This window comes from Manis pentadactyla, chromosome 2 (genome assembly GCF_030020395.1).
Source record: "Manis pentadactyla isolate mManPen7 chromosome 2, mManPen7.hap1, whole genome shotgun sequence".
NCBI lineage: Eukaryota > Metazoa > Chordata > Mammalia > Pholidota > Manidae > Manis > Manis pentadactyla.
The window spans coordinates 99,822,138-99,837,975 of record NC_080020.1 but is presented as its reverse complement, the minus strand read 5'-3'; the positions used below and the strand labels follow the sequence as shown (position 1 = coordinate 99,837,975).

Genomic DNA, 15,838 nt, shown 5'->3' with positions numbered 1-15,838 from the left:
TTTAAATTTTGTTGAGTTGGGAGACCAATGAAGTGAACAAAAAGTCTAAACATAAATATTATGGTATAATGTGCATTAATACATATATTAAATAATGAAGATCATTCTTTAAACTCAGACTTATCAATAAACAATGCTGCTCACTTTTGCCATAATTATTTCATATTTTAAGATTAATGAAGAATCTGTTTTTCATTTACCATTACATATCTTCAACTTAACATATTTATTAGAATGTGAGAAGTTCTTAAGTCAGTAAATGAATGAACCAAAACACTAAGACATAAAACAAGTGAGGTGTAAATATTGGGGAGACAAAAAATGATCAGTGTTATATATATGTCAGTGTTCACTTAAAAAAAATCCAAAGCAACATGTCCCCAACATATATCTTATTATAGGAATTTGCTTAATAAATGAAACATCACATATGAAAAGATGTTGTTAGGATTAGTTAGATAACCTACCCCATGCTATATTCAAAATTCTGTGTGAATTATAAAAATTTAAAACTATAAAAAACATTAAATATTAAGCCTTTGAAATCTGATGTTAAGTTGACTTTAAACTCAAAGATCAGAAATCATGAAGGAGATGAACAAATTTGATCACAAAAGAATTTAGTTGCTTTTATCAAAAGTGAATAGCAGATGAGGAATAATACCACTGTCACTACAATGGACTATCAGTGTGTAGTTCTTTATATGTGTATTTGTAGGATAGCAATCGGTGAATGCTTAAAGAACAGACAGACAATTCAAAAAGGGAAGTTCAGCTAATAAAAATATGGGAAATATTTAACTTGATCTCCATAAACTCATTTTTGGGAAAGACTGAATGAAGGTGTTTGTGTATATGCTCCTCCATTGGACATTTCTGTCTTTTTTTTGTTTTTCTTCATATCCTCAGAGCAGCTTGGTTATAGCTGGCCTGATTGCTCTTAAAGTATTTTTGAATTTGATTTGTCAAATTATCATAATAGCATTACTGAATCAAATGTAAAAAGGGAAAGGTAATAATACATAATCCTATCATTACAAGCCAACCATAAATGTCCCTATGTTCACTTACCTCATTTCTAGGTATAGATATGAATGATTTGTAAAATCATCAAAGTAAGAGATACACATATGATTTCTATTGAACATTCCACACTCAACTGCCTTTAACTGTTTCTGTTGGCTGCCATCACGTATTTTATTTTTGTCTCACCAAGTTTAGACTTCTTTTGACTTTATGTACTGTAGGTAAGGATTTAATTCACCTCACTCTTAGTTGCTCGGTAACTAAGTAATCTAGTTGGAAGTATGTTTTGTGAGATGATAAAGGCACCTTTCTCCTTCCTTCTGTTACTGATTTTCATATTGCAACTTCTGCAAAGTTAACATTTTCATTCTATTTTATAAAGTCTCCCTGGTTATATTGCAACTTCTATACAAAGTTAACATTTTCATTCTATTTCATAAAGCTTCCCTGGTTATATCAATTCTAAAATTGATAATCAATAGTAGGGTTTACATTATGTAAATATTGCTTGCTAAATGGGCCAATTAACACATTCTGATTGCCTTTACTGTTTTTCCAATTTTATGACCTCTTTGTTTCCAGGGAGAATTATGTATGTTGGGGTCAAATGAAAATCGATCAAAACTATTCTGTATACCAATTTGCTTTAAACTTGGATCATATTCTTTTAACCATTTGTTCACCCTATAGTTTTCTTTTCTTTCTTTCTTTTTTTTTCTGGAAGAATAAACATGCCCTTTCACCATATTATTACATTTCTAGATTCAAAGTTAGTATTCTCTGGAAGCATGATCTCAAAAGATATTGGTGTTCTGAAAAATTGAGTGGGCCTTTTAATTCAGGCTAGTACTTGGTGTGTTTTGCAGATCATCCTTTTCTGGTCCTGGAGGTGTTATATATTATTTCTTTGGTAATTTTTTCCAAGTTTTCTCTGTTCTTTTTTTATGGAACTTGTAATAGATGCTAGAACTGCAGAATTCCATATCTCATGTCTCATGTTTTTCATCTTTTTGCTTGTTATGTTCTGGAGGGATTTTTACTGTCTTTCATTGTTTGATTTTTTAAGCAGTTTTTTGTTTCCAAGAGCTATCTTATTTTCTTTTTTTTCCAAATGTTGCTTAATAGTGAAATTTCTGCTTTTTAATCCCTGGAATTTCACCTAAGGAATCATTTTTTACATTAAGCATTTGTTTTCCTGCTGCTTAGCATCAGAAATCTTAAGCCTTCCTGAGTCTGCTTTCAAGTTGTTTGTATATTGAATGCTAGCTTTAGTAAAATTCAGCCATCTGTCCCATTTTTGTACCCTCCCCACAGCCCCTGTCTGGTGCCTTTTCCTCTCTCAAGTGTTCATCAAGAACTGTTGTCAGGAGAAGGCATGTATAGGTTGAGATTCAGTATGTAATAAAGCTTAGCTTTTCTTCCCTTGAATCCTTGGCGTTTTAATGGGTCTGGCCCAAGCCAAAGTATGAAGCTCAAAATGTGGACTGTCAAGCATCAGCTAGACATGTGAGGGTTTGGGTCTAGTGATGTAGAAGTGAATGAAGGTGAGAAGTGGTCCTGATTTCACATAGGGTAGATGACCTGCCTACTCCATGTGTCCCTACAGTCTTGGTTAGAGTACAGTAGTAATGGTTTTTTTGATTTAATTGTTACACATTGATTTTAACATTTCTATGTAGGGTAGCAGCAGTGGTCAGAAATTCACCCCCTCCACCTTACCTTAGCTTTACACTTGAGCAGTTTGTAGAGTTCTCTTTCTATTGATCCCCTCATCTGGGAAAAGACAGCTTTTCATTTTGCTTGGCTTGTATGCCTTCATAGATTTTTAAATATGTTGAAAATGGGGTACCCATGTAATCTTGAAGGCATCTTCTGAAGGCCCCATTAAAACTTCAGCCTCTTGTCAGCATTCAGGATGCTGCGGTGGGCAGAAGCTGCTTTAGGTGCCCCCATTACGCCCCACGCCCAGCTGCGTACCTAGTACCTCTTTGTAAGAGGTTGTCCACAATGGACTCACATTTTGCCCAGAGGCGCTGGCGGTGAGGAAAGGCGTCTTTTACTTTTGATCAGCTGGGAGAGAACCGCGCCTCGGCAGACAGGCAGCTGCGCGCGGCTGGGGCCCCAGTGGAGCTGCGGGTGCTGGGAAGCGGCTTCCGCCTGCGTTCGGACTCGCGGAGGCGGCTCTGACGCGGTGGTCCTTCCTCTCTCCGCGACCTGGCAGCGCTCGCTCGTGGCCGGTAAAGGACAGCTAGTGAGGGCTGGGACGGCGGGGCGGGGAGCCTTCCGCCAGGGCGAACGGGAGATAGGCAAAGCGCCCCGGGCGCGCGGTGCGCTAGCACTGAGAGACCCAAGTTCTTCATGCAATCTCGGGATTTATCCACCTCTGTAAAATCCTTCATTGACCCACCCAAAGGGCCCGGGAACCTCAGATAAAGACTCCCGCTCTAGAGACAGATCTGGTGGTGCCAGTGAGGAATTCCATGTCAGGAAGGACGGACGGGTGGACAACCGAGATGCTGCGGACGTTGGAAATTCAAGTGAGCAGACGGTACTTCTCTCCGAGTTTGGGAGCTGACGATTCAGGTAAACTTCATTCTTTGAGTGATTGATTAATTGTTTTGCTGTGATTTATAGGATGACCACCCAAATGTCGAAGGGCATTGGAATTTACATTTCTGTGGAGGATGTTGCACGCGAGAATTCCTTGAAAGACTTTTTAGTCTGTTTCAGTGTTTTCTAGATTTAGTGTTTCACGTGTAAGTGGGATTCTTTTTCTCCATTTAGGAAAAAAGCCCAACTTTTCCTCCCCTCTGAATATATGAACTTATTAATTATCCCAAAGTTTTGTATATGTCTATTTTAATTTTCATCTCAGTTTTGGGAGAGGAGTTACCCTGTAGGGAATTCCATTCTCAACAGAAATCAAAACACTTCAAAATATTTAAAAACTTTTACGTAGAGAGAAGAAGCCCCTGTATAACAAGATGGGCATGACCCATCATAATACACTGAATGTGGAGTGGCCTTAACATTGGCTTTATTTGGACTTGTGTGGTGCCTAGCACTATCAATGATATGCTTTAGGTCTCAATACATATATTTTGCTCATATATAAAAGGAAGACAGTACTGGACTTTTCTCCACGTTCATCTCCATCCCAGTGCATGCAGTTAAAGTATTTCTGAAGAGAGGCAGCCTTTTGGAAGAATGCAGGGTAACAGCTGAATGCTGGTCCACTTGTATTTTGAATGTTCAAGTCTTATTCTAGGGTTGCATTAGTTGCTTTATCAATGTTAGATAGTTGAGAAACAAGATAGAGATCATATTTGCAACTGCAGTGACTAGGTCTCATAAGTATCACATGGGCAAGAGTGATGCTTGTTAATTGACGATTTTGGCATCTTACTATATACCTCGACTATCAGTTGTCTATCAATTTTAGGATGTTCCACCACCGGAGATTTATTCAAGATAATCCACACATGTTATTCAGCTTACGTGTTCCTGCCAGTTAAATGCAATGCAAGTTCTGACAGTTCCATCTTAACATGTTTGTTCTTCAGCAGAACTATCTTATTATGTTATCAGTCATCTGGGATGGTGGAAAGTGTGATTCTAATGATTTATTTCAATCCTATAAACAGAATTACTGTTGTTATAGTGCCACAAAGTTAATACCAGCATTTGTAGTAGAATATAGAAGGTTTTGGTACCAAAATAGGTACAATTTTATCATAGTGTGGATATTATAAATGAAGTATGTAAAGAGAGTGATTTTAATTACATACTTAAATGAGATAATAACAGAGCCTTCTTGTTTTCTCATCTGTATATGTAATTCATTAGGATAATGAACCCTGCTGTAGTGAAGACTCAAACTGACCTAAGTTTGAATCCTAGCTCAACCTCTTACAGGACAAGTTAACTTTTTAATTTTTTATTTTGAAATAAAATTTACATATAATAAAATTCATATGTCCATGTACACTTCTTACAACCATCACCCAAATGAAGATATGTAACATTTCCGTCACCCTCTTGCCTCTCTTTGATAGTCTCCCTTGCCCAGAGGTAACACTGTTCTAATTTTTATCACCATATTTAGATATCCCTGTTCTTGACCTTCATATAAGTGGAATCATAGCATATGCCCTCTTTTGTGTCTGACTTTTGTTCAACATAGTATCTGTGAGATTCATCCATGTTGTGTATATCAGTAGTTTGTTTCTTTTTTATTATGCAGTGTTCTGTTAATGTGAATATATTACAAATTGTTTTTCCAATTCCTTGTTAATGGGCATTTGAGTTGTTTCCAGTTTTTTTAAATATTATGAATAAAGTTTCTGTGACTATACTTCTACATTTTGGTGACCATAAAGCTCTCAATTCTCTTAGGTATGTTCCTAGGAGTGGAATTGCTGGATCATAGGGTAGGTATATGTTTAACTTTATTAGAAACAGCCAAAGAGTTCTTCCAGAATTGTTGTACCACTGGTACAGCTAACAGCAGTGTAAGAGTGTTCCATTTGCTCTATGTCCTCACCATTACTTGATATTGCCAGTATTTTTAATTCTAGCCATTTACTGTAGTTTTAATTTATATTTACCTAGTGATTAGTGATGTTGAGCACCTTTTCATAGGCCCATTGGGTATTTCTTTCTTTCTTCACCTGTTTACATGTCTGCCCATTACATTCTTGCAAACAGTACACCTGGGAGTGGTAAAATGGAGTGGAGAAAAGTGGAATCAAGGAATGAGATGCTATGCTGCTACTCAGTGGTGACCAAGAGTTCTGAAAATGGTTTACCCTTAGACTTTGGGTTACTAATTATATGTATTAGGGTGACACTGGCTGCTGTTACAACCCCCAACATTTCAGTGACTTAACAAGACAGAAGTATGTTTTTTGCTCACCTTTCAAAAGAGGGGTGTTCCTGGTAAGTAGGGAACCTCTTAAATAGTTATTTAGGACTCCAGACTTTTATCATATAGCTCTGCAGTCTTTGATACATGGCTTCCAGGGTCTTTATGTTTTTCTTTATCAAACCAGAGAAGGAAAAAGTGGGGACAGGGAAGGAAGTCGTTATATGGGAGATTTTTATGCATCAGGCAAGGAAATGACTTACATCTCTTCTCACATTCCACTGTTAAGAACTTGGTCACATCTAACTGAAAGGGAGAATGGGAAATGTAGCCTCATCTGTGTGCCCAGGAAGCTGGGAATCAGCTAGTAGTCTCTGCCAATACTGATGAAGTGGTATGTTCTCAGGACAGTCAGCGGGCTTCTGAAGTAAACTGAGTCAGGACAACTTCTTGATCTGCTTCAAAGAGCAAGGAATCTGCATGAACTGCTAAAAGGATCTTAAATAAGACACCTTCCCCTTCTCTGCTTTCTGCAGCCTGACTATGCTGTAGGCATAACCACAGCAGCACAGATAATAATGTAATAAAACCATTCTGTTATGCCTTAAAATGTTTTGGTGAAAGCTCTTCTCCTATTTTAAAGCAGGTGGAGTTGCAAGTGAGGCTTAAGTGAGCTAATTTAATTGAACAGCTGGAAAGAAGTCAGGATTACAAAGCTAAATTTTTATTCTTAAACGTTTTACTTCCCAAACTTAATTATTCCTAATAAGTCTTCAGTGTGCAGCTATTTAGAGGATGGCTGTACCTTTTTGGAGGATGCCTCTTTCCAGTCCAATAGCTGGCAACTCTGGTCAAGTTGAGTATTAACTGCCATTATCAACTATGGTGGAAAATATTCAACTCTGATGGAAAATATTCAAGAAATATTTAAAATATTTCTGTAATCCATTGGTTTGGATTTGGAGAATATAAGGGAAAATTAATGTACTCAAAAGAGTTAAGGTTGAAATTCTGAAAAATAATTATCCCATTCTATGTCATTCTGCAGAGGAAACTATTTTGTTTCTTAGGGGCATATACATCTAATTTGCAAGAAAATGTAACTTGCAAAATGTTCCTCAGTGTGGACAAAGGACTTTTTATATTCTTTGAGAATGGCAGTCTTACACTCTAACATCCACATGTCTTTTCCACCCATTACCCAAATTGTACTACTCCAGTTGCACTTCTTTCACAAAAGCTTCCGTGATTACTATAATTCATGGTGTTTCCTCCCTTCCTTGAATTTCTTTTCATAGGAACCAAATTTAGTCATCCAAATTTACATCTACAGTGTTGTGAATTGTCTCCCATTGACTAATGAGTTTTGTCATGTCTAGCCAATCCAGCTCTGTTTAATAAATATGATTGCTCAACATTTGCTTAAGTACACAGAAAACAAAAACAATATGGAAAAATCTTCCTAAGAACTTCTGTTCCCTTGCTTTGTGTTCAAGTTGCTTACTGCATTTTGCTTGACTTGAGTATTGGCAGAAGCTCAGCTGAGCTGGAGAGATTGAGTTGAGCCACCAGATGATGGAGTACTGGATTAAACAAGCCAAAGTGAACGTGACAGTCGAGTCTTTAATCACTTAACCTTCTGTTGTATAAACTAGAGCCTAAACCAGAGAAAGATGCTCCCATTCTACCTCTGCCTGTGGAATGGCCCACTGATTGAAGGTCAAATGGATCAGCACAGACTGGGGGATGGGGATTGTCTCACGGTTGAGGGAGCCACAAACAAAAGGCGCCTGCAGATTTATGGACCTGGCAGCTGGGAGGAGAAAGATGGGAGGACTAGGAGTGAAAAAGTACTGAGTCAGAGTGAAGAAGATTGTCTACCAGTTTTTCCTCATACAGAGACCTCCAGATGGAGATGCCTGAGCTAGGAATGCAGATAGTGTTAAGAGCATGGCCAGCCAGGGGGGCCTGAGTCCTTGTCTGCAACAACTTGCAGTGCACAAAATCTGATCTGGGGAGGGCAGCTGTGTCCTTTGCTGCCTGGCAGGTAAAGCCTATGAAGTTGCCTATGTTTAGGCCTGAGAAGTTACACAGGTTTATTGGGCAGAAGCTGGACACCTCAGGTACAAAATCACTTCTGTTCTCAAGACCTGAAAGTATTGTCATCTATTCTAAGATGGACATTTCCCCTCATTTTAGTATCTTTGAAATCAGGATGAATTTTATCATTGATGTCAGCCAGGTAACGGTTTTGATCTAAGTGTGTGAAAGCTTCCATTGACACTTTTGGGTAAAATCAAGAAAGTACCAGTATAAAGAAATCTTGGGTTTGATGAGATACACTATCCTTTCTGTATCATCCTACTTACCCTATCTGCCTACATCAGATCTTAAATTTGGCAGTTTATGTCTTTGGCATCACTGTTTTAGACTTTTCTGATATGTTCTGATGAGATAGATTGAGGTATAGTATCTGCAATCAGAAGGAAATATAATGGGACGTCCTGAAGCAGAGGCCAATGTCTAATTGTTCTTTAATGGTTGTTACCCCATATTTAATTATGAGAGCTTTCCATGACTAAATTGTTTCTCAGCCACCTGAGAAGAAGTGTTATTTTCTGGTTTCTTGACCAAAGGCCTTTCTCCTGTAAAGGTCAATATAGTCTAAAAATACCTAACCAAATCTAATATCCTCTTTTTCTTTTCCTCACTGATGTTTATTATGCTAGAGATTGTTAGAACCTCTAACTATGCCAGCCCCTTCTGAAAATGACTTGAAATTTTGCTTTGTAGTTTTGGGAAATGTGATAGGAATGAAAATGAAACTTTACCCACTTGGCTACTAGCTCATGGGTCTGATTAGCTGCAAGTTGTGAAGAGACTACACATAATATGAAAGGGACATTCACTGTACTCTGTGTCAGGACTGCCATGAACTGTTTCATAAGCTCTGCTAGGGCAGAACAAATGAACAAATGAATTAAACCTTGGAATGTTCTATGAGCTTTTGCAGGATCCAGCTGGAGCCATTTTCCAAAATCTGACTGCTAAACCTGTCTCTGATCAAGGACTGGGTATAAGACTCTGATGATAACACCATGGTGTCCCTCTTCACTGTCATTGTCTTCAGTGCAACTTGGAAACAAAATCCAAATAGTATATAGGAGCAAGAAACCAAAGGATCCTGAAGGACCACATAAACAGTGTGGTGAGCCAGAGCCCTTTTGTTATAAGGAGACCAAGCCCTGGGACAGTGACCCTGACAGCCTCACCTGCCATGGACTGAACCAGAGGCTCAGGGATTGGAAACTCGTTGGAACAAAATGGACTTTGTCTTCCTAGTTAGTTGTTGCCCCACTTTTTCCATACATTTCTCCCTTCTGACACTCTCCTTAGCCGTGGGTTATTCTGATATGCATACTTGCTTAAGCACAAGAACCACTGACTAGACTTAATTTAGATAAAAATATCATATGTAAATAGATGTGTTTTAATTCCTTCTCTTTTCTGTTTTCTTTGGGGAAATCTTTGAGTTGTCAATTGCTGCATAATAAGTTAACCCAAAACCAAAAGCATAAAACAACATTATCTTACCACTCACTTGGGTTAAGAATCTGGGAGTGGATTAGCTGGGTCCTCTGGTCCTGGGTCTCTCACAAAGCTGCAAAGCATTGGTTGGGATGTAGTTGTCTCAGGACTTGTCTGGGTTAAAGATCTGCTTGAAAGCTCACTCAAGTGGTGGTTGGCAAGATTTAGTTCCTCTCAGGTCGTTGGACTTCAGGCCTCAGTTCCTCATGCCCTGTTGATTAAAGGCTGCCCTTTGCCACATGTGCCTTTCCATACATATCATAGTTTACAGCATGACCACTGGCTTCATCAGGGCAAGCTAGCGCGAGAGCAAGAGAAAGAGAAAGTCAAGTTAAAATTTAAAAACCTGATCTCAGGACATCCCATCACTTTTGCTATTAATTCTATTAATTAGAAGTGAGATACTAGTTCCAACCCACATTTAAGAGAGGCTTACACAGAACATGAATAACGAAAGGTAAACTATCACATGAAGGATAGACACTTTGTAACAAAGGTGTGGGTATGACTTCTATTACTCCTGGATGTACTATCACAACTTAACAAAATTCATTTTGAATCTGGCAGTCCCTATCATAATGGAATAGCAGGAACTTTGTCTCAGTCATTATTGGGGATTACCCTCACTCCAGCACACAAACTCAGAATCGTGCTAGGGTCCCAGGGTCATGAGCACTACCAAGGCCTTGGGGAGGGAGCCCTTCAGGTCAAACTCATGGAACGCACAAATCCTTGATGTCTTCCCAGTCTGGAGTTGGGTGGGCATTTTCTTCCTCTTCTCTCTTTTCCCTTCTAGGCACTCCCCTGTTGCTTCCCTGAGTGCCCCATCCATTAATCTGGGCCTTCCCTAAAGACTGGAAGAGTCATCTACCGCAAGTGGATATTTCCAGTCTGTTCACATTCCTGAGTCAAAAATAATCAGGGTCCTGGTTTGTTTGTAGTGGGGAAGAAGGGAAAAATAAGAGCAGAACATTAACATCTCAAAATTATCCTGTTAGATAAGATATATGATATATATATATAACCTCTTGGATATCACTTAAATATTATTTCACCAAGCTGTTGGTAACATATGGTTTCACCATAAATAATATGGTTATTATTTTTAAGTTCTTGTTTGATAGTTCCAATATCTGAGTCACCACTGATTTGGACTCTTAACTGTCTCTTGACAAATTTTGCTCAAATACCAGTCATGGGTAGAGTGTCAGGTAAATAGTATTTACACCTGGAAATGGTACACTTATTCTGGCAGGCCATTATGGGCAGAGTTGATTGAACTTAGCCAAATTTTGACCTGCCTTTGGGCTTCAGTGTACCATAGGCTGTGGATTCCTTTCCTAGTAGGATGCTGTGTCTGTGCTTAGGGTGGGTCTGGGGCTGAGCCCTGTGTTCTTCTCCACCCATGCTCTACACAGGTACACCACAGGGAGCCTCACTCTGTCCCTTTGCCTCTCCCCCAGCAAAGGACCACAGTTGCTGGCTCCTTGATACTAGGCTTATGGCTGTCCTGGCACAACTGTAGTCCTCCTATGCAGGGCCTGTGCTCCTGGGCCTTGGGGTGAGGCTTTTCCAGCATTTCTGCCTTTCCTCTCCCTTGGCAGCCAAGCTGTCTTGTATCTTCATTGATCTTGGGTTAGAGAAGGATTCCTGCTTCTTCCAGCAATAGCAGACCTCCTCTGGCTGGAAATGAAGGCTCCTGGGCCTGAGCTGCTTCCCTACCTCTCCCCTGTGAATAGAGCTGTTTTGCTTTTACCCCTTCCTAGGGGCATAAGGATATCCACCTGTGTCCTGGGATGAGGGTTCCTGCCTACTTGCAGAGGCAGTGAGTTTCGCTTTCATTCCCCCTAGACACAGTGGAGTTTTGTCTACGCCCTAGGGGTGGGAGGGTTCCTCACCCTCTGCTGTTGGCATCTGAGCACATTGCTGTTTGCTTCACTGGACAGGTGAGGGCGGGGCAGGGTGTGTGCAGTTTTCCACCCTGTTCTTCGTCTTCCTTTTGTGAACACTGGAGGATTTGGGGGAAGAGTGTTTGTGACTGGGTCCTCCAGCTATTTGAAACAGACATGCTAGCCCACACTTGGCCTTAATAATTCATTGCAAGTCTTGTTGACCTCTTACCTGCTTGTATGGTGGCCACTTCTTTGTCCTGTGCTTGCTTAAGTGAAACAGTCTGTCTCTCCTTGCAGGCACTTGCCTCCCTTTAGAATTTATTTTGTTGGTTCTCTTGGGGCCTCAGCTCTTTGATGAGTTTAAGAAAAATTGATGTTTATTACTTCATCAATTTTCTTGCAGTTTTCTACATTCTAAGCAAAAGTCTAAATTTAATCTTCTATGAAATTGAATTAGCAGTGATATTTTCCACAAATACAAGTGTAGGTAATTTCAAAAGAAAGATAGTATTACAAAAACAGCACAAAGTCCCCATCGCAGTTAAGGCAAACTGTTGGTGCTTCTTGAAAACACAAAAGCACGGGCAATACTTGTTGTAATGACTGTATGCAAAGTGCCTCAAATCTGTCAGGAAACAGGTCTTATCTCCACTTAGGTGATGTGTATGTTCTTAGTATCTTCAAGATACCTGTTATTTCCATAAATATCTTTCACCTTTTTAGTTCATCCACATTGCAAGATGTGATGGCTATCTGTGTCAACCCTTTTTCCATTCTTTCAAAATTCTTTGTTAAATTGTAATTTGAGTCTCAGACCTCAGTTCTAACTTACCCAAGGCTGATTCACAGACATCAAGTAAAATTAGCACAGCAATAATAATATATGCTGTGTATGCGTCCCATGCTTCTGTCGCAAGATTTAGACCTTTATGTATGCTAATCTGTTCTTGGGGACCTTAAAATAAATAGAGTGTGTGTATGTTTTAAATCACCTCTCACTTCCATTTTATGACAAATTTTACTTTTTAACAAATTTACTCCTCCTTCCTTTTCCCCTCAGGTATCCTACAGATGTCCAGAACATAGATCACTAGAATTGAAAGAAAAATCTAGAAATTAATTTAATTTTTGATAAAAGTAATACTTTGATTTGGTAGGATAAGAATTCCATATAGATTAGGGATTTAAATATATAGAGATTTAAATGTATGAGGAAAAAAATCTCAAAACTTTTAAATCAAGACTGGTAATAAGCTATAAAAAGAAAAACTGAAATATTTAATAATAAAAATGTTTTAAATAGAAAAATAAGAATGTTTTAGATGATAAGATATATAATTCCAAAACCTATGAGAGACCAAGTAATGCACCTCCTACTTAAAAGCCATCAAGAGCTTTCATAATTTGGCAGAACATATTTCAGTCAACATGATCAGTCATGAAGTAGAATTCCTACAGAGAACTGCTTCTTAAATGTGTGTGTTTTTAAACATATATGCCTACAAACCCTACTCCACACCTCTTGAATCAGAATTTCAGTAGTTGGCATGTGTATTTGGGAAAGACTATCTCTCCCAAATAATTCTGATTAGCACCCCTCGTTAGAAACAGATCTGTAGATGGACAGGCTACATAATTAGAGGAATTTTGTGCAGAATGAAAATGCAAGGCCCACTGCTGAAAATTATTAAAAATTCAAGATAGCAATAACAAGGCATTAAACCAAATGCAGGGACTTTCTAAGTGCAGGGTCCCCTCTGGCATGATTGCGTAGGTCACATGCCCTGTGGGTAGAAGTTGAGCAAGTTAAGAGATAGAAGGTTGCAGAGTGACTGGCTGAAAACAAAAATCCATTTATTTAAAACCAAAACCAATAAAGTCTGTTACTCTCCAAATACAAATTACAGAAAATAAGTTTAGACCAAATCTTCTTGGCCTCACTGCATATGCAGAGAACTGACACTATTAGAGATTTTTAACTAGAGGGGTCACCACTGTGTGCTATCAATGAGAGTAAGAGTAAATCACATTTTTATGTTTACCAAAAGTGAGAGTGGGTTGTTAAAAGTTGAGAAATACAACTTAGTAGATATATAATTTGGATATGAAAGATTGCTGGTGAGATTTTCAAGACACAGAGACTAGTCCATCCAACAAATCTGTATGCTGTGCCTAATATACTGCCAAGTGCCAGTGTGCATGAAAACCTGGCATGCTTTGTTTTGTATTGTGGGAATTTACTGTGGTTGCTTTTCTCTGGGGCATAGCACGTTATCAATGCCTAGGAAAGGGAGGCATAGGAAGCGGGATTGGGCAGAGGGAGAATTGAACTGAGATGCAGTTCCAACAAAGCCTGAGAATTGGCATTTCTAAGCTCCTCATTAATATTCATGTAACTGATCCCTCGTCCTTACTTTGAAAAGCCAAGTTCTGAGCAAATTTACTGATGCTTAGCCAAAAATAAAATGATGGAAGAAGAGTGACTATCATCCATGTACATCAGTTCCCCGTGGTTTCATTTTAGTTGTAATGATGTGTAAAACCCATTTGATATTTGTAAGATATGCTGAGTTATGTGAAAATGCAAATCAATTTTGTCCATTCATTCATCTTAGACATTTTTGACGATTAATTAATGAGGTAATTACTTGAAAGTTTTGTGGAATTTCCCAGTATCATTTCCCAGTAAGTATGACACTGCATTAGTCCTTAGCAAGACAATGGAGTGGAGTCCACTTGTGACAGTTTCCTTGGAAGGTTATGTGATTCTATTATATTTCTGTAGATTTCAGAAGCCCACTTTGAAGTGTCTCATTCACATCTTTGTTCCTGTGGAAGTGGGACTGTAAGTACAGTGGTTTAGGAGTTTTACTATAGTTTTCCTTTGTTAAGGTAGTGGAAATACAACTGCATTCCTTGATTAGCCTATTATTGAAAGTTCTGGAAACAGGATCATTGCTTCTTGCAGGTATGGAGTTTGGGGTTAGAATTATAGAAGATATAACTATACAGTTTAGAAACTTATCTTTGAAAATAAACCAGAATTTATTAATCTAAAATGTTATTCCTCAAGTTGTCAGTTTCCAAGATCACAGATATATTTCAAGGACATTGCAGTTGCTCAAAATTCAGTAATTCCAGCTACCTTTTGGATTTCAACCTCAAATGGCCTTTCTCAGCTGTAGTTCTGTGAAAGAATTAAGCCTAATGCTTTAAAGGCATCCTTTGTATATAATGTTATAGTGTATATGATATAGTGAACTCTTCTATGCATCTGCATTTGTTACTAATTATGTTCCATTCTTTGCAAATGCAATTTGTTACTAATTATGTTCCTCCAGTCTTTGCAAATGGAAGTCATTTAAATTCTTTTTGTTTTGTAGTTCAGAGGATCCCAGAAGAGAAAAACTGCCAGTCTTAAGAGTTTTCATAGAGCTACAGTAATTACTTTGTAAATTGCTGTACAATTACCTCCTGCTGTTAATTATTAAAGCAGGAAGAGGGAGGGAGTCAAGAGTTAAAGAAACAATAACAGATGTATAACTTTCTTTTGGGCTGTGCCAAGAAAATATTTTTTTGATTTAACACCATAGTTCTTTTTTCTTGAAATGTATTGAAGAGCTGAAGTCTTCAGGCCAGTGCCATAGAAATATGAGGATTTTTCCAGCAATAAGCTTCTGAGAATAAAGAATGCTTCATTTTTCAACTGTGTAGGATCCTGGTTGCCACTCAGTCACCCTTGTCCACAGCAGAATCCGGTCCCTAGTACATTTCTCTTATTAGCTCTTCCAAAATTGTGATTAGATCCCTTCTCATAGCAGATGGTCATTTCTCCTATTTCAGTGGGGAGATTGAGGCTCTCAGAGAGAGGACTCCAGTCTGCACATATGGGTGTTCAAGCCCATTCTTAATCTCAGAGGATAAAATATAAACACTCTCCTCTATCATGTCTCCCACCAGTGTATCATTTTTTTATCAGCCTTCATTTCAGAATTAAGCTTCTTTCAAGAGACCTGCACTTTCCGTGCACTTCTGCTGCACCCAGCTTCTGCTGCCAAAACCTCATTGCAGGCACTGGCTCAGGGAAGACTCTTCAAAAAGAAAATGGATTTACTTTAAGAAAACGTGCGCTGAATTGGGATGATTTTAGTATTAGATAAAGGTATAGGCTCCTCATGTCAACAAGAAAATATACAACAAAAACTTGAGGAGAAATGGAACTTTCTACTAGACAGTTGTCCAAATAAGAAGAAAAAATATGGCATAATTTTGATGAATAGTTAGTTTAGGAAAAGACAGTTCAATTAACTCTGATTCTTGAAATATACTCAAATCTAGCATTACAGTTTGATGGACATGAGATTTCATTTCTTTTTTTATATGTGCAAAACTGCTTGATTCTGCTGTGATGAATAATAGTACCTGTTACAAATTTAGCTACTGATTAATAATATTGTAAATTATATTT

At 38.4% G+C, this 15,838-nt stretch overlaps 2 protein-coding genes across 3 annotated transcripts in view; one reads left to right on the top strand and one right to left on the bottom strand.

The window, feature by feature from the left end:
- The window catches only part of LOC118919885 (60S ribosomal protein L37a-like), a 64,890-nt gene that overhangs the window by 32,512 nt on the left and 16,540 nt on the right, over positions 1 to 15,838 (bottom strand). The window lies entirely within an intron of this gene.
- Positions 3,043 to 15,838, top strand: part of IL31RA (interleukin 31 receptor A) — a 78,142-nt gene continuing 65,346 nt past the window's right edge. The window contains exon 1 of one of the 2 annotated variants that reach the window (XM_057495133.1): positions 3,043 to 3,609. The gene's annotated coding sequence lies outside the window, so the exon portion shown is untranslated. The remainder of the gene's footprint in view (positions 3,610 to 15,838) is intronic. The other variant, XM_057495134.1, reaches the window with a different exon arrangement.